The sequence below is a fragment of the Phyllobates terribilis genome, unplaced genomic scaffold (genome assembly GCF_046119375.1).
Source record: "Phyllobates terribilis strain yellow unplaced genomic scaffold, ASM4611937v1 Scaffold_213__1_contigs__length_3403324, whole genome shotgun sequence".
NCBI lineage: Eukaryota > Metazoa > Chordata > Amphibia > Anura > Dendrobatidae > Phyllobates > Phyllobates terribilis.
The window spans coordinates 1,404,807-1,424,884 of record NW_027362973.1 but is presented as its reverse complement, the minus strand read 5'-3'; the positions used below and the strand labels follow the sequence as shown (position 1 = coordinate 1,424,884).

Genomic DNA, 20,078 nt, shown 5'->3' with positions numbered 1-20,078 from the left:
ATTGAATTCAATGTTTTTTGTTCATTTTGCTTGTTTGTCGGATTTTGGGATGGACTCTTTGGCTTTGCTTTTCTTCTCCTCATTGGATTTTTCATGTTCAAAGTTGCAGAAGCCAGATTACAAGCTCATTTTGGTTCAACTTCAGCAACTGTGCATTGCATTGCCATGTAATGTGATGCAATGCTATCTTTCTAGCTCTCCCTTTTTACTTCCTTTTGGATAAACAGACATATTAGGCAAGCATTTTGGAGCTTTCACCTAAATAACTACAGGTGGTGAGATAAGCTGCACAATATAATTGACCTTTCAGTATATTGTTGCACACACACCATCTATTTAGCAAATGCCCTTGTTATCAACAGCAGCCTTTTAAACTCACCTGAGCTAACAGGTATGTGCGCTGGTTACTCTGCTGCGCTTAAAATTTCTTTTTTGGTTTGCTACAATGCCTTTTCTGAAACGTTGTCTCCTTCTGCTGGAACACTGACTTCTTTCATTTAATGCCTGCAGACTATAAAAGAGAACCCAACCCAAAAAGTTTGGTTGATTAGTCTGTGGCATTCTGTTAAACTGTTGCTTATGGCGGTCTCTGTGAGCTTCTCAGCGACATTCAGCCAGCCAGGTATCCTGCCTGCAGTAGATGGAATGTGGCAATGGAACGCTGGCTGCGCGTGTCATAATAGGCTCTGAGCCTTTATATACCTGTGCACAGCAGCAGCCACCTTCAGTCTGCTGCTGGACAGCCAGCAGCAGCAGCAGCAGGAGAGGTATGTAATCAGGAGCCCTCCTGCTAAGGGTAGACAGCTGCTCGTTCCACCCCACCCCCCGCCTTAATTGGTTCTCCTCCCTTCCAACGGTGTTGAGGCGGGTGGGAACAGCAGGGGGTGAAGGTGCTGTGTTTAAAGAGGTGGAGTTATGCAGATCTAAAACGCGTGGATTGCAGCAGCAGCAAGCCGAAAAGTGCAGGCATGTAAGGGATCTAGAGGTTGACAACATGTCTTCTTAACGGGAGTCCAGGAGCTCATCTCCACAAATGGACTTTTCAGGATCCTTGGGTGGCTCCGTAGTTTGAAACCAATTCTGGTTATCGCTTCTCGGCCTTTTGGCTAAGATCAAGTGTAGTATCTGTTCTTATCAGTTTAATATCTGATACGTCCCCTATCTGGGGACCATATATTAAATGGATTTTTAGAACAGGGAGATGGAAAAAGAGCTTGCTCTGTCCACTCCACGCATTGACCTGGTATTGCAGTATCTCCAGGACCGGTGCACCCCTTCTTTAATGCAGTTTCTAAAATCAGAAAGAATTGAATTCAATGTTTTTTGTTCATTTTGCTTGTTTGTCGGATTTTGGGATGGACTCTTTGGCTTTGCTTTTCTTCTCCTCATTGGATTTTTCATGTTCAAAGTTGCAGAAGCCAGATTACAAGCTCATTTTGGTTCAACTTCAGCAACTGTGCATTGCATTGCCATGTAATGTGATGCAATGCTATCTTTCTAGCTCTCCCTTTTTACTTCCTTTTGGATAAACAGACATATTAGGCAAGCATTTTGGAGCTTTCACCTAAATAACTACAGGTGGTGAGATAAGCTGCACAATATAATTGACCTTTCAGTATATTGTTGCACACACACCATCTATTTAGCAAATGCCCTTGTTATCAACAGCAGCCTTTTAAACTCACCTGAGCTAACAGGTATGTGCGCTGGTTACTCTGCTGCGCTTAAAATTTCTTTTTTGGTTTGCTACAATGCCTTTTCTGAAACGTTGTCTCCTTCTGCTGGAACACTGACTTCTTTCATTTAATGCCTGCAGACTATAAAAGAGAACCCAACCCAAAAAGTTTGGTTGATTAGTCTGTGGCATTCTGTTAAACTGTTGCTTATGGCCGTCTCTGTGAGCTTCTCAGCGACATTCAGCCAGCCAGGTATCCTGCCTGCAGTAGATGGAATGTGGCAATGGAACGCTGGCTGCGCGTGTCATAATAGGCTCTGAGCCTTTATATACCTGTGCACAGCAACAGCCACCTTCAGTCTGCTGCTGGACAGCCAGCAGCAGCAGCAGCAGGAGAGGTATGTAATCAGGAGCCCTCCTGCTAAGGGTAGACAGCTGCTCGTTCCACCCCACCCCCCGCCTTAATTGGTTCTCCTCCCTTCCAACGGTGTTGAGGCGGGTGGGAACAGCAGGGGGTGAAGGTGCTGTGTTTAAAGAGGTGGAGTTATGCAGATCTAAAACGCGTGGATTGCAGCAGCAGCAAGCCGAAAAGTGCAGGCATGTAAGGGATCTAGAGGTTGACAACATGTCTTCTTAACGGGAGTCCAGGAGCTCATCTCCACAAATGGACTTTTCAGGATCCTTGGGTGGCTCCGTAGTTTGAAACCAATTCTGGTTATCGCTTCTCGGCCTTTTGGCTAAGATCAAGTGTAGTATCTTTCGAAAAGGCGGTTTTGGATGTTGGCCGCCCTAGTAGATTGATACATTATGCACACTGGGGTTTAGGCGCTTGTTAGTACGCCAGGTGGCTAATATAATCATCTGGTGGAAAGCATGGCCCCCCAGGATCGACGCCATTGGGCCGGGGAAGATCGAAAGCCCGAAGTGTGAAGTGCCCCAGGAGTGGTGACCCTGGGGTGCCTTAACTCACTGGGATTGGGAACCCCACTTGAGTTTATGGCACATTTGCACTAGCACTTCAATATTTCTTTCTTCACACACACCCTTATTCCGGGCCTTCTGGCCTTAGGATGGGGAATTTTTCAATTCCCGGTCGAAGGTCCGGGCAGTATTATACTGTGAAACCTTCACTATTTATTTAATTTTTTTTTGTCACTGTGTGTCCACTTTTTCACGTGTGTCCACGTCCTTACTAGGATTTTGTTGGGATGCGGTTCCCTTACGGGTTCCTCTCTTGGCAGGTCTAGGGGGGGAGTGTGTGGCCATCAGGTTCCGCTCCCCCCTGAACCCCACTGGCTCTCCTCTTTCGGGAGGAGAGCGTTGTTGGCTCCCCTCTTCCGGGAGGGGAGCACAGTCTTTGGCTCCCAGTGCCTTGCTCGGGTGAGAACTCGGGCAGGTATTGGGGGTAAGATTGGGTCGCCTCTGGCTCCGGCTGGAGGTGGCTATTTGTCCCTGTTCCTCGCTGTGGCCTTCTGGCTCGGAGGGACGGGGAATGGTTTGGGGGACCCTTCTCCTTTTGGAGAGGGTTTCAAGAAGACCAGCATCCTAGTGCACTTTTTTTTGTGGCACTTGTCACTTTTTTAAGCGCACTCGGGTTTTGTACACGAATTCGGGGTTTCGATAAAAAAAAAAAAAAAAATCTGTTCTTATCAGTTTAATATCTGATACGTCCCCTATCTGGGGACCATATATTAAATGGATTTTTAGAACAGGGAGATGGAAAAAGAGCTTGCTCTGTCCACTCCACGCATTGACCTGGTATTGCAGTATCTCCAGGACCGGTGCACCCCTTCTTTAATGCAGTTTCTAAAATCAGAAAGAATTGAATTCAATGTTTTTTGTTCATTTTGCTTGTTTGTCGGATTTTGGGATGGACTCTTTGGCTTTGCTTTTCTTCTCCTCATTGGATTTTTCATGTTCAAAGTTGCAGAAGCCAGATTACAAGCTCATTTTGGTTCAACTTCAGCAACTGTGCATTGCATTGCCATGTAATGTGATGCAATGCTATCTTTCTAGCTCTCCCTTTTTACTTCCTTTTGGATAAACAGACATATTAGGCAAGCATTTTGGAGCTTTCACCTAAATAACTACAGGTGGTGAGATAAGCTGCACAATATAATTGACCTTTCAGTATATTGTTGCACACACACCATCTATTTAGCAAATGCCCTTGTTATCAACAGCAGCCTTTTAAACTCACCTGAGCTAACAGGTATGTGCGCTGGTTACTCTGCTGCGCTTAAAATTTCTTTTTTGGTTTGCTACAATGCCTTTTCTGAAACGTTGTCTCCTTCTGCTGGAACACTGACTTCTTTCATTTAATGCCTGCAGACTATAAAAGAGAACCCAACCCAAAAAGTTTGGTTGATTAGTCTGTGGCATTCTGTTAAACTGTTGCTTATGGCGGTCTCTGTGAGCTTCTCAGCGACATTCAGCCAGCCAGGTATCCTGCCTGCAGTAGATGGAATGTGGCAATGGAACGCTGGCTGCGCGTGTCATAATAGGCTCTGAGCCTTTATATACCTGTGCACAGCAGCAGCCACCTTCAGTCTGCTGCTGGACAGCCAGCAGCAGCAGCAGCAGGAGAGGTATGTAATCAGGAGCCCTCCTGCTAAGGGTAGACAGCTGCTCGTTCCACCCCACCCCCCGCCTTAATTGGTTCTCCTCCCTTCCAACGGTGTTGAGGCGGGTGGGAACAGCAGGGGGTGAAGGTGCTGTGTTTAAAGAGGTGGAGTTATGCAGATCTAAAACGCGTGGATTGCAGCAGCAGCAAGCCGAAAAGTGCAGGCATGTAAGGGATCTAGAGGTTGACAACATGTCTTCTTAACGGGAGTCCAGGAGCTCATCTCCACAAATGGACTTTTCAGGATCCTTGGGTGGCTCCGTAGTTTGAAACCAATTCTGGTTATCGCTTCTCGGCCTTTTGGCTAAGATCAAGTGTAGTATCTGTTCTTATCAGTTTAATATCTGATACGTCCCCTATCTGGGGACCATATATTAAATGGATTTTTAGAACAGGGAGATGGAAAAAGAGCTTGCTCTGTCCACTCCACGCATTGACCTGGTATTGCAGTATCTCCAGGACCGGTGCACCCCTTCTTTAATGCAGTTTCTAAAATCAGAAAGAATTGAATTCAATGTTTTTTGTTCATTTTGCTTGTTTGTCAGATTTTGGGATGGACTCTTTGGCTTTGCTTTTCTTCTCCTCATTGGATTTTTCATGTTCAAAGTTGCAGAAGCCAGATTACAAGCTCATTTTGGTTCAACTTCAGCAACTGTGCATTGCATTGCCATGTAATGTGATGCAATGCTATCTTTCTAGCTCTCCCTTTTTACTTCCTTTTGGATAAACAGACATATTAGGCAAGCATTTTGGAGCTTTCACCTAAATAACTACAGGTGGTGAGATAAGCTGCACAATATAATTGACCTTTCAGTATATTGTTGCACACACACCATCTATTTAGCAAATGCCCTTGTTATCAACAGCAGCCTTTTAAACTCACCTGAGCTAACAGGTATGTGCGCTGGTTACTCTGCTGCGCTTAAAATTTCTTTTTTGGTTTGCTACAATGCCTTTTCTGAAACGTTGTCTCCTTCTGCTGGAACACTGACTTCTTTCATTTAATGCCTGCAGACTATAAAAGAGAACCCAACCCAAAAAGTTTGGTTGATTAGTCTGTGGCATTCTGTTAAACTGTTGCTTATGGCCGTCTCTGTGAGCTTCTCAGCGACATTCAGCCAGCCAGGTATCCTGCCTGCAGTAGATGGAATGTGGCAATGGAACGCTGGCTGCGCGTGTCATAATAGGCTCTGAGCCTTTATATACCTGTGCACAGCAGCAGCCACCTTCAGTCTGCTGCTGGACAGCCAGCAGCAGCAGCAGCAGGAGAGGTATGTAATCAGGAGCTCTCCTGCTAAGGGTAGACAGCTGCTCGTTCCACCCCACCCCCCGCCTTAATTGGTTCTCCTCCCTTCCAACGGTGTTGAGGCGGGTGGGAACAGCAGGGGGTGAAGGTGCTGTGTTTAAAGAGGTGGAGTTATGCAGATCTAAAACGCGTGGATTGCAGCAGCAGCAAGCCGAAAAGTGCAGGCATGTAAGGGATCTAGAGGTTGACAACATGTCTTCTTAACGGGAGTCCAGGAGCTCATCTCCACAAATGGACTTTTCAGGATCCTTGGGTGGCTCCGTAGTTTGAAACCAATTCTGGTTATCGCTTCTCGGCCTTTTGGCTAAGATCAAGTGTAGTATCTTTCGAAAAGGCGGTTTTGGATGTTGGCCGCCCTAGTAGATTGATACATTATGCACACTGGGGTTTAGGCGCTTGTTAGTACGCCAGGTGGCTAATATAATCATCTGGTGGAAAGCATGGCCCCCCAGGATCGACGCCATTGGGCCGGGGAAGATCGAAAGCCCGAAGTGTGAAGTGCCCCAGGAGTGGTGACCCTGGGGTGCCTTAACTCACTGGGATTGGGAACCCCACTTGAGTTTATGGCACATTTGCACTAGCACTTCAATATTTCTTTCTTCACACACACCCTTATTCCGGGCCTTCTGGCCTTAGGATGGGGAATTTTTCAATTCCCGGTCGAAGGTCCGGGCAGTATTATACTGTGAAACCTTCACTATTTATTTAATTTTTTTTTGTCACTGTGTGTCCACTTTTTCACGTGTGTCCACGTCCTTACTAGGATTTTGTCGGGATGCGGTTCCCTTACGGGTTCCTCTCTTGGCAGGTCTACGGGGGGAGTGTGTGGCCATCAGGTTCCGCTCCCCCCTGAACCCCACTGGCTCTCCTCTTTCGGGAGGAGAGCGTTGTTGGCTCCCCTCTTCCGGGAGGGGAGCACAGTCTTTGGCTCCCAGTGCCTTGCTCGGGTGAGAACTCGGGCAGGTATTGGGGGTAAGATTGGGTCGCCTCTGGCTCCGGCTGGAGGTGGCTATTTGTCCCTGTTCCTCGCTGTGGCCTTCTGGCTCGGAGGGACGGGGAATGGTTTGGGGGACCCTTCTCCTTTTGGAGAGGGTTTCAAGAAGACCAGCATCCTAGTGCACTTTTTTATGTGGCACTTGTCACTTTTTTAAGCGCACTCGGGTTTTGTACACGAATTCAGGGTTTCGATAAAAAAAAAAAAAAAAATCTGTTCTTATCAGTTTAATATCTGATACGTCCCCTATCTGGGGACCATATATTAAATGGATTTTTAGAACAGGGAGATGGAAAAAGAGCTTGCTCTGTCCACTCCACGCATTGACCTGGTATTGCAGTATCTCCAGGACCGGTGCACCCCTTCTTTAATGCAGTTTCTAAAATCAGAAAGAATTGAATTCAATGTTTTTTGTTCATTTTGCTTGTTTGTCGGATTTTGGGATGGACTCTTTGGCTTTGCTTTTCTTCTCCTCATTGGATTTTTCATGTTCAAAGTTGCAGAAGCCAGATTACAAGCTCATTTTGGTTCAACTTCAGCAACTGTGCATTGCATTGCCATGTAATGTGATGCAATGCTATCTTTCTAGCTCTCCCTTTTTACTTCCTTTTGGATAAACAGACATATTAGGCAAGCATTTTGGAGCTTTCACCTAAATAACTACAGGTGGTGAGATAAGCTGCACAATATAATTGACCTTTCAGTATATTGTTGCACACACACCATCTATTTAGCAAATGCCCTTGTTATCAACAGCAGCCTTTTAAACTCACCTGAGCTAACAGGTATGTGCGCTGGTTACTCTGCTGCGCTTAAAATTTCTTTTTTGGTTTGCTACAATGCCTTTTCTGAAACGTTGTCTCCTTCTGCTGGAACACTGACTTCTTTCATTTAATGCCTGCAGACTATAAAAGAGAACCCAACCCAAAAAGTTTGGTTGATTAGTCTGTGGCATTCTGTTAAACTGTTGCTTATGGCGGTCTCTGTGAGCTTCTCAGCGACATTCAGCCAGCCAGGTATCCTGCCTGCAGTAGATGGAATGTGGCAATGGAACGCTGGCTGCGCGTGTCATAATAGGCTCTGAGCCTTTATATACCTGTGCACAGCAGCAGCCACCTTCAGTCTGCTGCTGGACAGCCAGCAGCAGCAGCAGCAGGAGAGGTATGTAATCAGGAGCCCTCCTGCTAAGGGTAGACAGCTGCTCGTTCCACCCCACCCCCCGCCTTAATTGGTTCTCCTCCCTTCCAACGGTGTTGAGGCGGGTGGGAACAGCAGGGGGTGAAGGTGCTGTGTTTAAAGAGGTGGAGTTATGCAGATCTAAAACGCGTGGATTGCAGCAGCAGCAAGCCGAAAAGTGCAGGCATGTAAGGGATCTAGAGGTTGACAACATGTCTTCTTAACGGGAGTCCAGGAGCTCATCTCCACAAATGGACTTTTCAGGATCCTTGGGTGGCTCCGTAGTTTGAAACCAATTCTGGTTATCGCTTCTCGGCCTTTTGGCTAAGATCAAGTGTAGTATCTGTTCTTATCAGTTTAATATCTGATACGTCCCCTATCTGGGGACCATATATTAAATGGATTTTTAGAACAGGGAGATGGAAAAAGAGCTTGCTCTGTCCACTCCACGCATTGACCTGGTATTGCAGTATCTCCAGGACCGGTGCACCCCTTCTTTAATGCAGTTTCTAAAATCAGAAAGAATTGAATTCAATGTTTTTTGTTCATTTTGCTTGTTTGTCAGATTTTGGGATGGACTCTTTGGCTTTGCTTTTCTTCTCCTCATTGGATTTTTCATGTTCAAAGTTGCAGAAGCCAGATTACAAGCTCATTTTGGTTCAACTTCAGCAACTGTGCATTGCATTGCCATGTAATGTGATGCAATGCTATCTTTCTAGCTCTCCCTTTTTACTTCCTTTTGGATAAACAGACATATTAGGCAAGCATTTTGGAGCTTTCACCTAAATAACTACAGGTGGTGAGATAAGCTGCACAATATAATTGACCTTTCAGTATATTGTTGCACACACACCATCTATTTAGCAAATGCCCTTGTTATCAACAGCAGCCTTTTAAACTCACCTGAGCTAACAGGTATGTGCGCTGGTTACTCTGCTGCGCTTAAAATTTCTTTTTTGGTTTGCTACAATGCCTTTTCTGAAACGTTGTCTCCTTCTGCTGGAACACTGACTTCTTTCATTTAATGCCTGCAGACTATAAAAGAGAACCCAACCCAAAAAGTTTGGTTGATTAGTCTGTGGCATTCTGTTAAACTGTTGCTTATGGCCGTCTCTGTGAGCTTCTCAGCGACATTCAGCCAGCCAGGTATCCTGCCTGCAGTAGATGGAATGTGGCAATGGAACGCTGGCTGCGCGTGTCATAATAGGCTCTGAGCCTTTATATACCTGTGCACAGCAGCAGCCACCTTCAGTCTGCTGCTGGACAGCCAGCAGCAGCAGCAGCAGGAGAGGTATGTAATCAGGAGCTCTCCTGCTAAGGGTAGACAGCTGCTCGTTCCACCCCACCCCCCGCCTTAATTGGTTCTCCTCCCTTCCAACGGTGTTGAGGTGGGTGGGAACAGCAGGGGGTGAAGGTGCTGTGTTTAAAGAGGTGGAGTTATGCAGATCTAAAACGCGTGGATTGCAGCAGCAGCAAGCCGAAAAGTGCAGGCATGTAAGGGATCTAGAGGTTGACAACATGTCTTCTTAACGGGAGTCCAGGAGCTCATCTCCACAAATGGACTTTTCAGGATCCTTGGGTGGCTCCGTAGTTTGAAACCAATTCTGGTTATCGCTTCTCGGCCTTTTGGCTAAGATCAAGTGTAGTATCTGTTCTTATCAGTTTAATATCTGATACGTCCCCTATCTGGGGACCATATATTAAATGGATTTTTAGAACAGGGAGATGGAAAAAGAGCTTGCTCTGTCCACTCCACGCATTGACCTGGTATTGCAGTATCTCCAGGACCGGTGCACCCCTTCTTTAATGCAGTTTCTAAAATCAGAAAGAATTGAATTCAATGTTTTTTGTTCATTTTGCTTGTTTGTCGGATTTTGGGATGGACTCTTTGGCTTTGCTTTTCTTCTCCTCATTGGATTTTTCATGTTCAAAGTTGCAGAAGCCAGATTACAAGCTCATTTTGGTTCAACTTCAGCAACTGTGCATTGCATTGCCATGTAATGTGATGCAATGCTATCTTTCTAGCTCTCCCTTTTTACTTCCTTTTGGATAAACAGACATATTAGGCAAGCATTTTGGAGCTTTCACCTAAATAACTACAGGTGGTGAGATAAGCTGCACAATATAATTGACCTTTCAGTATATTGTTGCACACACACCATCTATTTAGCAAATGCCCTTGTTATCAACAGCAGCCTTTTAAACTCACCTGAGCTAACAGGTATGTGCGCTGGTTACTCTGCTGCGCTTAAAATTTCTTTTTTGGTTTGCTACAATGCCTTTTCTGAAACGTTGTCTCCTTCTGCTGGAACACTGACTTCTTTCATTTAATGCCTGCAGACTATAAAAGAGAACCCAACCCAAAAAGTTTGGTTGATTAGTCTGTGGCATTCTGTTAAACTGTTGCTTATGGCGGTCTCTGTGAGCTTCTCAGCGACATTCAGCCAGCCAGGTATCCTGCCTGCAGTAGATGGAATGTGGCAATGGAACGCTGGCTGCGCGTGTCATAATAGGCTCTGAGCCTTTATATACCTGTGCACAGCAGCAGCCACCTTCAGTCTGCTGCTGGACAGCCAGCAGCAGCAGCAGCAGGAGAGGTATGTAATCAGGAGCCCTCCTGCTAAGGGTAGACAGCTGCTCGTTCCACCCCACCCCCCGCCTTAATTGGTTCTCCTCCCTTCCAACGGTGTTGAGGCGGGTGGGAACAGCAGGGGGTGAAGGTGCTGTGTTTAAAGAGGTGGAGTTATGCAGATCTAAAACGCGTGGATTGCAGCAGCAGCAAGCCGAAAGTGCAGGCATGTAAGGGATCTAGAGGTTGACAACATGTCTTCTTAACGGGAGTCCAGGAGCTCATCTCCACAAATGGACTTTTCAGGATCCTTGGGTGGCTCCGTAGTTTGAAACCAATTCTGGTTATCGCTTCTCGGCCTTTTGGCTAAGATCAAGTGTAGTATCTGTTCTTATCAGTTTAATATCTGATACGTCCCCTATCTGGGGACCATATATTAAATGGATTTTTAGAACAGGGAGATGGAAAAAGAGCTTGCTCTGTCCACTCCACGCATTGACCTGGTATTGCAGTATCTCCAGGACCGGTGCACCCCTTCTTTAATGCAGTTTCTAAAATCAGAAAGAATTGAATTCAATGTTTTTTGTTCATTTTGCTTGTTTGTCGGATTTTGGGATGGACTCTTTGGCTTTGCTTTTCTTCTCCTCATTGGATTTTTCATGTTCAAAGTTGCAGAAGCCAGATTACAAGCTCATTTTCGTTCAACTTCAGCAACTGTGCATTGCATTGCCATGTAATGTGATGCAATGCTATCTTTCTAGCTCTCCCTTTTTACTTCCTTTTGGATAAACAGACATATTAGGCAAGCATTTTGGAGCTTTCACCTAAATAACTACAGGTGGTGAGATAAGCTGCACAATATAATTGACCTTTCAGTATATTGTTGCACACACACCATCTATTTAGCAAATGCCCTTGTTATCAACAGCAGCCTTTTAAACTCACCTGAGCTAACAGGTATGTGCGCTGGTTACTCTGCTGCGCTTAAAATTTCTTTTTTGGTTTGCTACAATGCCTTTTCTGAAACGTTGTCTCCTTCTGCTGGAACACTGACTTCTTTCATTTAATGCCTGCAGACTATAAAAGAGAACCCAACCCAAAAAGTTTGGTTGATTAGTCTGTGGCATTCTGTTAAACTGTTGCTTATGGCGGTCTCTGTGAGCTTCTCAGCAACATTCAGCCAGCCAGGTATCCTGCCTGCAGTAGATGGAATGTGGCAATGGAACGCTGGCTGCGCGTGTCATAATAGGCTCTGAGCCTTTATATACCTGTGCACAGCAGCAGCCACCTTCAGTCTGCTGCTGGACAGCCAGCAGCAGCAGCAGGAGAGGTATGTAATCAGGAGCCCTCCTGCTAAGGGTAGACAGCTGCTCGTTCCACCCCACCCCCCGCCTTAATTGGTTCTCCTCCCTTCCAACGGTGTTGAGGCGGGTGGGAACAGCAGGGGGTGAAGGTGCTGTGTTTAAAGAGGTGGAGTTATGCAGATCTAAAACGCGTGGATTGCAGCAGCAGCAAGCCGAAAAGTGCAGGCATGTAAGGGATCTAGAGGTTGACAACATGTCTTCTTAACGGGAGTCCAGGAGCTCATCTCCACAAATGGACTTTTCAGGATCCTTGGGTGGCTCCGTAGTTTGAAACCAATTCTGGTTATCGCTTCTCGGCCTTTTGGCTAAGATCAAGTGTAGTATCTGTTCTTATCAGTTTAATATCTGATACGTCCCCTATCTGGGGACCATATATTAAATGGATTTTTAGAACAGGGAGATGGAAAAAGAGCTTGCTCTGTCCACTCCACGCATTGACCTGGTATTGCAGTATCTCCAGGACCGGTGCACCCCTTCTTTAATGCAGTTTCTAAAATCAGAAAGAATTGAATTCAATGTTTTTTGTTCATTTTGCTTGTTTGTCGGATTTTGGGATGGACTCTTTGGCTTTGCTTTTCTTCTCCTCATTGGATTTTTCATGTTCAAAGTTGCAGAAGCCAGATTACAAGCTCATTTTGGTTCAACTTCAGCAACTGTGCATTGCATTGCCATGTAATGTGATGCAATGCTATCTTTCTAGCTCTCCCTTTTTACTTCCTTTTGGATAAACAGACATATTAGGCAAGCATTTTGGAGCTTTCACCTAAATAACTACAGGTGGTGAGATAAGCTGCACAATATAATTGACCTTTCAGTATATTGTTGCACACACACCATCTATTTAGCAAATGCCCTTGTTATCAACAGCAGCCTTTTAAACTCACCTGAGCTAACAGGTATGTGCGCTGGTTACTCTGCTGCGCTTAAAATTTCTTTTTTGGTTTGCTACAATGCCTTTTCTGAAACGTTGTCTCCTTCTGCTGGAACACTGACTTCTTTCATTTAATGCCTGCAGACTATAAAAGAGAACCCAACCCAAAAAGTTTGGTTGATTAGTCTGTGGCATTCTGTTAAACTGTTGCTTATGGCGGTCTCTGTGAGCTTCTCAGCGACGTTCAGCCAGCCAGGTATCCTGCCTGCAGTAGATGGAATGTGGCAATGGAACGCTGGCTGCGCGTGTCATAATAGGCTCTGAGCCTTTATATACCTGTGCACAGCAGCAGCCACCTTCAGTCTGCTGCTGGACAGCCAGCAGCAGCAGCAGGAGAGGTATGTAATCAGGAGCCCTCCTGCTAAGGGTAGACAGCTGCTCGTTCCACCCCACCCCCCGCCTTAATTGGTTCTCCTCCCTTCCAACGGTGTTGAGGCGGGTGGGAACAGCAGGGGGTGAAGGTGCTGTGTTTAAAGAGGTGGAGTTATGCAGATCTAAAACGCGTGGATTGCAGCAGCAGCAAGCCGAAAAGTGCAGGCATGTAAGGGATCTAGAGGTTGACAACATGTCTTCTTAACGGGAGTCCAGGAGCTCATCTCCACAAATGGACTTTTCAGGATCCTTGGGTGGCTCCGTAGTTTGAAACCAATTCTGGTTATCGCTTCTCGGCCTTTTGGCTAAGATCAAGTGTAGTATCTGTTCTTATCAGTTTAATATCTGATACGTCCCCTATCTGGGGACCATATATTAAATGGATTTTTAGAACAGGGAGATGGAAAAAGAGCTTGCTCTGTCCACTCCACGCATTGACCTGGTATTGCAGTATCTCCAGGACCGGTGCACCCCTTCTTTAATGCAGTTTCTAAAATCAGAAAGAATTGAATTCAATGTTTTTTGTTCATTTTGCTTGTTTGTCGGATTTTGGGATGGACTCTTTGGCTTTGCTTTTCTTCTCCTCATTGGATTTTTCATGTTCAAAGTTGCAGAAGCCAGATTACAAGCTCATTTTGGTTCAACTTCAGCAACTGTGCATTGCATTGCCATGTAATGTGATGCAATGCTATCTTTCTAGCTCTCCCTTTTTACTTCCTTTTGGATAAACAGACATATTAGGCAAGCATTTTGGAGCTTTCACCTAAATAACTACAGGTGGTGAGATAAGCTGCACAATATAATTGACCTTTCAGTATATTGTTGCACACACACCATCTATTTAGCAAATGCCCTTGTTATCAACAGCAGCCTTTTAAACTCACCTGAGCTAACAGGTATGTGCGCTGGTTACTCTGCTGCGCTTAAAATTTCTTTTTTGGTTTGCTACAATGCCTTTTCTGAAACGTTGTCTCCTTCTGCTGGAACACTGACTTCTTTCATTTAATGCCTGCAGACTATAAAAGAGAACCCAACCCAAAAAGTTTGGTTGATTAGTCTGTGGCATTCTGTTAAACTGTTGCTTATGGCGGTCTCTGTGAGCTTCTCAGCGACATTCAGCCAGCCAGGTATCCTGCCTGCAGTAGATGGAATGTGGCAATGGAACGCTGGCTGCGCGTGTCATAATAGGCTCTGAGCCTTTATATACCTGTGCACAGCAGCAGCCACCTTCAGTCTGCTGCTGGACAGCCAGCAGCAGCAGCAGCAGGAGAGGTATGTAATCAGGAGCCCTCCTGCTAAGGGTAGACAGCTGCTCGTTCCACCCCACCCCCCGCCTTAATTGGTTCTCCTCCCTTCCAACGGTGTTGAGGCGGGTGGGAACAGCAGGGGGTGAAGGTGCTGTGTTTAAAGAGGTGGAGTTATGCAGATCTAAAACGCGTGGATTGCAGCAGCAGCAAGCCGAAAAGTGCAGGCATGTAAGGGATCTAGAGGTTGACAACATGTCTTCTTAACGGGAGTCCAGGAGCTCATCTCCACAAATGGACTTTTCAGGATCCTTGGGTGGCTCCGTAGTTTGAAACCAATTCTGGTTATCGCTTCTCGGCCTTTTGGCTAAGATCAAGTGTAGTATCTGTTCTTATCAGTTTAATATCTGATACGTCCCCTATCTGGGGACCATATATTAAATGGATTTTTAGAACAGGGAGATGGAAAAAGAGCTTGCTCTGTCCACTCCACGCATTGACCTGGTATTGCAGTATCTCCAGGACCGGTGCACCCCTTCTTTAATGCAGTTTCTAAAATCAGAAAGAATTGAATTCAATGTTTTTTGTTCATTTTGCTTGTTTGTCGGATTTTGGGATGGACTCTTTGGCTTTGCTTTTCTTCTCCTCATTGGATTTTTCATGTTCAAAGTTGCAGAAGCCAGATTACAAGCTCATTTTGGTTCAACTTCAGCAACTGTGCATTGCATTGCCATGTAATGTGATGCAATGCTATCTTTCTAGCTCTCCCTTTTTACTTCCTTTTGGATAAACAGACATATTAGGCAAGCATTTTGGAGCTTTCACCTAAATAACTACAGGTGGTGAGATAAGCTGCACAATATAATTGACCTTTCAGTATATTGTTGCACACACACCATCTATTTAGCAAATGCCCTTGTTATCAACAGCAGCCTTTTAAACTCACCTGAGCTAACAGGTATGTGCGCTGGTTACTCTGCTGCGCTTAAAATTTCTTTTTTGGTTTGCTACAATGCCTTTTCTGAAACGTTGTCTCCTTCTGCTGGAACACTGACTTCTTTCATTTAATGCCTGCAGACTATAAAAGAGAACCCAACCCAAAAAGTTTGGTTGATTAGTCTGTGGCATTCTGTTAAACTGTTGCTTATGGCCGTCTCTGTGAGCTTCTCAGCGACATTCAGCCAGCCAGGTATCCTGCCTGCAGTAGATGGAATGTGGCAATGGAACGCTGGCTGCGCGTGTCATAATAGGCTCTGAGCCTTTATATACCTGTGCACAGCAGCAGCCACCTTCAGTCTGCTGCTGGACAGCCAGCAGCAGCAGCAGCAGGAGAGGTATGTAATCAGGAGCCCTCCTGCTAAGGGTAGACAGCTGCTCGTTCCACCCCACCCCCCGCCTTAATTGGTTCTCCTCCCTTCCAACGGTGTTGAGGCGGGTGGGAACAGCAGGGGGTGAAGGTGCTGTGTTTAAAGAGGTGGAGTTATGCAGATCTAAAACGCGTGGATTGCAGCAGCAGCAAGCCGAAAAGTGCAGGCATGTAAGGGATCTAGAGGTTGACAACATGTCTTCTTAACGGGAGTCCAGGAGCTCATCTCCACAAATGGACTTTTCAGGATCCTTGGGTGGCTCCGTAGTTTGAAACCAATTCTGGTTATCGCTTCTCGGCCTTTTGGCTTCGATCTTACAGCTTGTCTGTTTGGTTGTTGTCTATCTGGGTGCTTCCGGTACCCTCTCTCTCGGCCTGGGGGGATCGTTCCTCTTCGGAGGGACTTCACCCCCCTGCTGCTATAGGGAGAGAGGCTTAGTCCGGGAGCAACGGGAAGTGATCCCCTAAAAAGGCATATGCCTTTTTTTTCTTTCCGTAGTTGGCGTACTTTTTTTGGAAGAGATGCCGGCTGTGCTGTCATATGCATCGGGTGAACCCCGGATGAGAAATACAGTGCGAATTGACGTTTTGGAGAAGTTTCGCTGTGAGAAAAACATCCAGTATGTTTGCAACATCATCCTTCTTGGACTTCTGGGATTTAGTAGAGAGGACATCTTCTGCTTCCAGGACAACGAATCGAAAGGTACCTACACCATCACTTTTAGGAGTCAAGGGTGCTGCCAACAACTGGTCCAGAAAGTGAACGAAAATAGCCACATGGACGAAATGGAAGGTTTGATTTTTTCCTTATTATTTGTTTATGAAGAAGTCCAGATTGTGGTTCACTTCCCTAACCCTTTTGTGGAAGTGCTGGATATTTTGACTTTCTTGCGTCGCTATTGCGATGACGTGTCCTTTTTAGGAAAAATTAAAAATGCAGTTAATTTTTGGTGTGGGAAGCGGAGGTTCCTGGCACGATTAAAGAAGGATCCAACGGGAGTCGGAGGAACACAGCACCCTCCCTCCACCTTCACAATCGGGAAGAGCCGAGGATACCTCTTCTATCAAGGTATGCCCTTGTATTGTAGGAATTGTGGCACAATGGGGCATACCCAAGACGCTTGCCAGGAGAGGAGGGCTGCCCGTTGTAATAATTGCAGCCAGTATGGACACTTGACGAAAGACTGTCCTCACAAGAAACAGTGTAATCTGTGCGGGGAGGATGGACATGTATTCCGGAGTTGCCCCCAGAGAACCAAGGTACGGACATATGCAGAGGCAACTGGGGGTCCCTGGCGAAGACAATCTCTAGCTCGCCCCTCAGTGTCCGTCGGGGAGGATCCCCTTGACAGGACTGAGCTAAGCTCTACTGGCCCCTCTGTAGTGGAGGTGGCAAAGAAGAAGCCCCCGCAAAAAGGGGACTATGGGCGGTCCGTCCAGGGACCGGAGCAGGGATGCTCTTCTGTTCGGGAGGGTGTCTCTGTGTCGATGGCCCCTGAAGATGTGTGTGTTTCTGGTGTGCTGGAGCAGGGTGCCCCCAGTATGTTGGCACTGGTGGGCCCTGCTGCGAAGGCCCCAGATGCTATTCAAGTGTCGAGCCAGCAGGACGCAGTGTGTTTTTCCCTAGGTGACGACCTCGAGAAGAGAAACCATGAGGCAGTAGTGGGAGAAGATTGCACTAGTGACCTACCTGAACCCAGCGGGAAAAAGATGCGTGCGGATGTCTGTCCGGATTCACCGGATGTTTCCTTGGGTGTCGGTGATTTGTGGCTGCAGGGAGCAGGAGCTGGATACCCGGTCACTGCCTCGGATCCAATGAACATTTCCTTTTCCCCGGAGTCAGGGATCTTGGAGGCACTGTTGGATCATAGTCCTGAACAGGTCAAGATGATTCTGGATGACTCCCTCCCACCTTGACTTTAATGCCGTCCATAAAATGCCTCTCACTGAATGTGAGATCTTTAAAGAGCCCTGTTCGCAGGGCTGCTCTTTTTCAATATTTAGAGACTTTAGACTTTGATGTGTGTTTATTGCAGGAATGTGGACTACAACACTCAATTAATTATGACGAGCTTAAAAAGGATTGGAAGTCGGGACCGTCAGTGTGGTCCGGCTCAAATGTGAATAGGTCTGCTGGAGTGGGTTTGCTCTGTCGTGGTAATAACATCGTGTTTTCCTCTGTTACAGAGATTACACCAGGCAGGGCAATGTTAGTACATTTGCATATTAATAATTTTAGTTTTCGCATAATTAATGTGTATGCTCCTCCCGACAAGCAAGAGCGCATCCAATTGTTTGAAATTTTGCCTGTATTTTGTGTTGGGTCTTCTCCCCTCCTGATAGGTGGGGATTTCAACTGCCTTAGTGTCGGCGAACAACGAGTAGGAGGGGACCCTCTCCGTAAGTTGGATAAGTCATGTTTTCTGCTAAAAAATTTTCAAACTGATTTTAAGCTATGCGATGCCTGGAGGTCTCTTTCACCGACGGACCCTGGATTTACATGGTCCGGTCGGGGAGTGGCCTCTAGGATCGATTTTATGTTTTTATCTGTGGATTTTAAGCCGGTGATGTTTGATCTAATGTCTAATTTATTTTCCGATCACAAAATGTTAAAATTACAGTTAGAATACCAAGGAGAGCAGAGAATAAACAAAGGACTGTGGCGTTTGGGGACACATCTGCTGGAGGATCCTCAGATAAGGTCGGATTTTTGTACAGCCTACCAGGAATGGAGACAACATAGGCCTCCTTATATAAAAATGTTGTCTTGGTGGGAAAAGATTAAAAATAAAATTAGGCTTTTTTTTATCACGGCAGGGAGGAAGAAATCAAGACAGAAAAAACAATTTTTCTCAAATCTAAATACTAGGCTGCAGACACTTTATAAATTTAAAGAGATTGGGTTGGAGGTGGAGGAAGACATTGTCAGCCTAAAAGCAGAAATACATACACTTTTGGAGCAGAAGGGGAGAGAGGTTATTTTTAATTCAAAGGTAAAGCAGTTAGAAGAAGATGAAAAATGTACACGCTTCTTTTTTAAAAAAGCAATGGAGAGGAAAGATGCGATTACTTGTTTAGGTGAAGAATCCACTATACAGGGCATGAAGAACGTGGCTTTTGATTTTTACCGACTCCTTTTTAGTGAGAAAAGTGTGGATGATTCCTTTTTACAAGATGCTCTTAATGTCCTAGATTTTAAGTTGAATCAGTCAGATCAGGAGTTTTTAATACGGGATTTTAGCTTAGAGGAACTTTTTAACATTTTTAAAAGTTTTTCAAAGGGCAAAGCTCCGGGAGCAGACGGTCTCCCCGTCGAATTTTATCTGACTTTCTGGGATATTTTAAAGGATGATCTTTTAGCACTTTTTAAGGAGGTTTTTAAGTGTAAACGGTTGCCCAAGGGATGGAGGAGGGGAATAGTGTCCTTGATCTTTAAAAAGAAAGGGGCTCGTGAGGACCTTGCAAATTGGAGGCCTATCACCCTCCTCAACATGGATTATAAAGTATTAGCCAAATTTATTGCATGCCGGCTTAAAATGATAATTGATAAGTTGATACAACCAGAACAAGTTTGTGGTGTACCGGGAAGGAGTATTGCGGAGGTGTTAAATGTCATAAGAGATGCAATATGGTATACTAGGGATCGTGGTCAGAATTTAGCCCTGTTGGCGCTGGACTTTGAGAAGGCGTTCGACAGGGTATCGCACAAGTATCTTTTTAGTGTTTTAAAGAAGATGGCGATCCCGGATTTTATCATGTCTCTAATTAAGATTTTGTATAAAGATTCATATTGTCAAATCTCTGTTAATGGCTTCTTAACAGGTGAAATACCGCTGGAATCCGGAGTGAAGCAGGGCTGCCCTTTGTCCCCGATCCTGTTTATTTGTGCTATGGAGCCTTTATTATGCCAAATTAGGAAAGATAAAGTGATCCGTGGGGTCCCTGTTCCGGGTGGAGGGGGGGCCCAAATTAAAGTCTTCGGGTATATGGACGATGTTACTGCCATCTGCACGGATCCTGCTTCCCTCCGGAGGGTGGTGAGGTGTACCAGTTTTTTTAGTCAGGCTTCAGGTTTTAAGTTGAATTTTAATAAAACTGAGTGTTTGACAATTGGTTCCTGGGATACAGTGGACCTACCAGCAGTCAAAATGAAGTGTGATAAAGTTAAAATTTTGGGCATTACTTTTAATAAAGAAAATGACGGGGTTGTGAGTTGGGGGGAGGTCCAGGAGAAAATGGTGAAGAAACTATCCTTTTGGAATTTGCGTAGTTTGTCAATCGAAGGGAAAGTTCTAATTATTAAGTCTGTATTATTGCCAATGATGTTATATGTTGCAATTGTGTACCCTCCCTCCGACTTAATGCTCAAAAAGCTGACTCGCTGCATGTTTATATTTATTTGGGGCTCGAAGATGGAAAAAGTAAAACGCACAGAAATGTATAAAAGGCATCAAAATG

The 20,078-nt window shown here is 45.5% G+C and overlaps 10 non-coding genes and 2 pseudogenes across 10 annotated transcripts; all 12 read left to right on the top strand.

The window, feature by feature from the left end:
* The first annotated feature begins 1,086 nt into the window (after positions 1 to 1,086).
* On the top strand, positions 1,087 to 1,277 carry LOC141213798 (U2 spliceosomal RNA). Its single transcript, XR_012283135.1, has one exon. It is a non-coding gene; the product is annotated as a U2 spliceosomal RNA (small nuclear RNA).
* A 1,115-nt stretch (positions 1,278 to 2,392) lies between these two features.
* Positions 2,393 to 2,484, top strand: LOC141214161 (U2 spliceosomal RNA; annotated as a pseudogene).
* Positions 2,485 to 3,283: 799 nt separating this feature from the next.
* On the top strand, positions 3,284 to 3,467 carry LOC141214116 (U2 spliceosomal RNA). Its single transcript, XR_012283434.1, has one exon. It is a non-coding gene; the product is annotated as a U2 spliceosomal RNA (small nuclear RNA).
* Positions 3,468 to 4,582: 1,115 nt separating this feature from the next.
* LOC141213797 (U2 spliceosomal RNA) lies at positions 4,583 to 4,773 on the top strand. Its single transcript, XR_012283134.1, has one exon. It is a non-coding gene; the product is annotated as a U2 spliceosomal RNA (small nuclear RNA).
* Positions 4,774 to 5,888: 1,115 nt separating this feature from the next.
* Positions 5,889 to 5,980, top strand: LOC141214160 (U2 spliceosomal RNA; annotated as a pseudogene).
* Positions 5,981 to 6,780: 800 nt separating this feature from the next.
* On the top strand, positions 6,781 to 6,963 carry LOC141214114 (U2 spliceosomal RNA). The gene has a single exon (XR_012283433.1). It is a non-coding gene; the product is annotated as a U2 spliceosomal RNA (small nuclear RNA).
* Positions 6,964 to 8,078: 1,115 nt separating this feature from the next.
* LOC141213796 (U2 spliceosomal RNA) lies at positions 8,079 to 8,269 on the top strand. Its single transcript, XR_012283133.1, has one exon. It is a non-coding gene; the product is annotated as a U2 spliceosomal RNA (small nuclear RNA).
* Positions 8,270 to 9,384: 1,115 nt separating this feature from the next.
* Positions 9,385 to 9,575, top strand: LOC141213795 (U2 spliceosomal RNA). The gene has a single exon (XR_012283132.1). It is a non-coding gene; the product is annotated as a U2 spliceosomal RNA (small nuclear RNA).
* Positions 9,576 to 10,689: 1,114 nt separating this feature from the next.
* Positions 10,690 to 10,880, top strand: LOC141213794 (U2 spliceosomal RNA). The gene has a single exon (XR_012283131.1). It is a non-coding gene; the product is annotated as a U2 spliceosomal RNA (small nuclear RNA).
* Positions 10,881 to 11,992: 1,112 nt separating this feature from the next.
* On the top strand, positions 11,993 to 12,183 carry LOC141213793 (U2 spliceosomal RNA). Its single transcript, XR_012283130.1, has one exon. It is a non-coding gene; the product is annotated as a U2 spliceosomal RNA (small nuclear RNA).
* Positions 12,184 to 13,295: 1,112 nt separating this feature from the next.
* On the top strand, positions 13,296 to 13,486 carry LOC141213792 (U2 spliceosomal RNA). The gene has a single exon (XR_012283129.1). It is a non-coding gene; the product is annotated as a U2 spliceosomal RNA (small nuclear RNA).
* A 1,115-nt stretch (positions 13,487 to 14,601) lies between these two features.
* Positions 14,602 to 14,792, top strand: LOC141213791 (U2 spliceosomal RNA). The gene has a single exon (XR_012283128.1). It is a non-coding gene; the product is annotated as a U2 spliceosomal RNA (small nuclear RNA).
* The last annotated feature ends 5,286 nt before the right edge of the window (positions 14,793 to 20,078 follow it).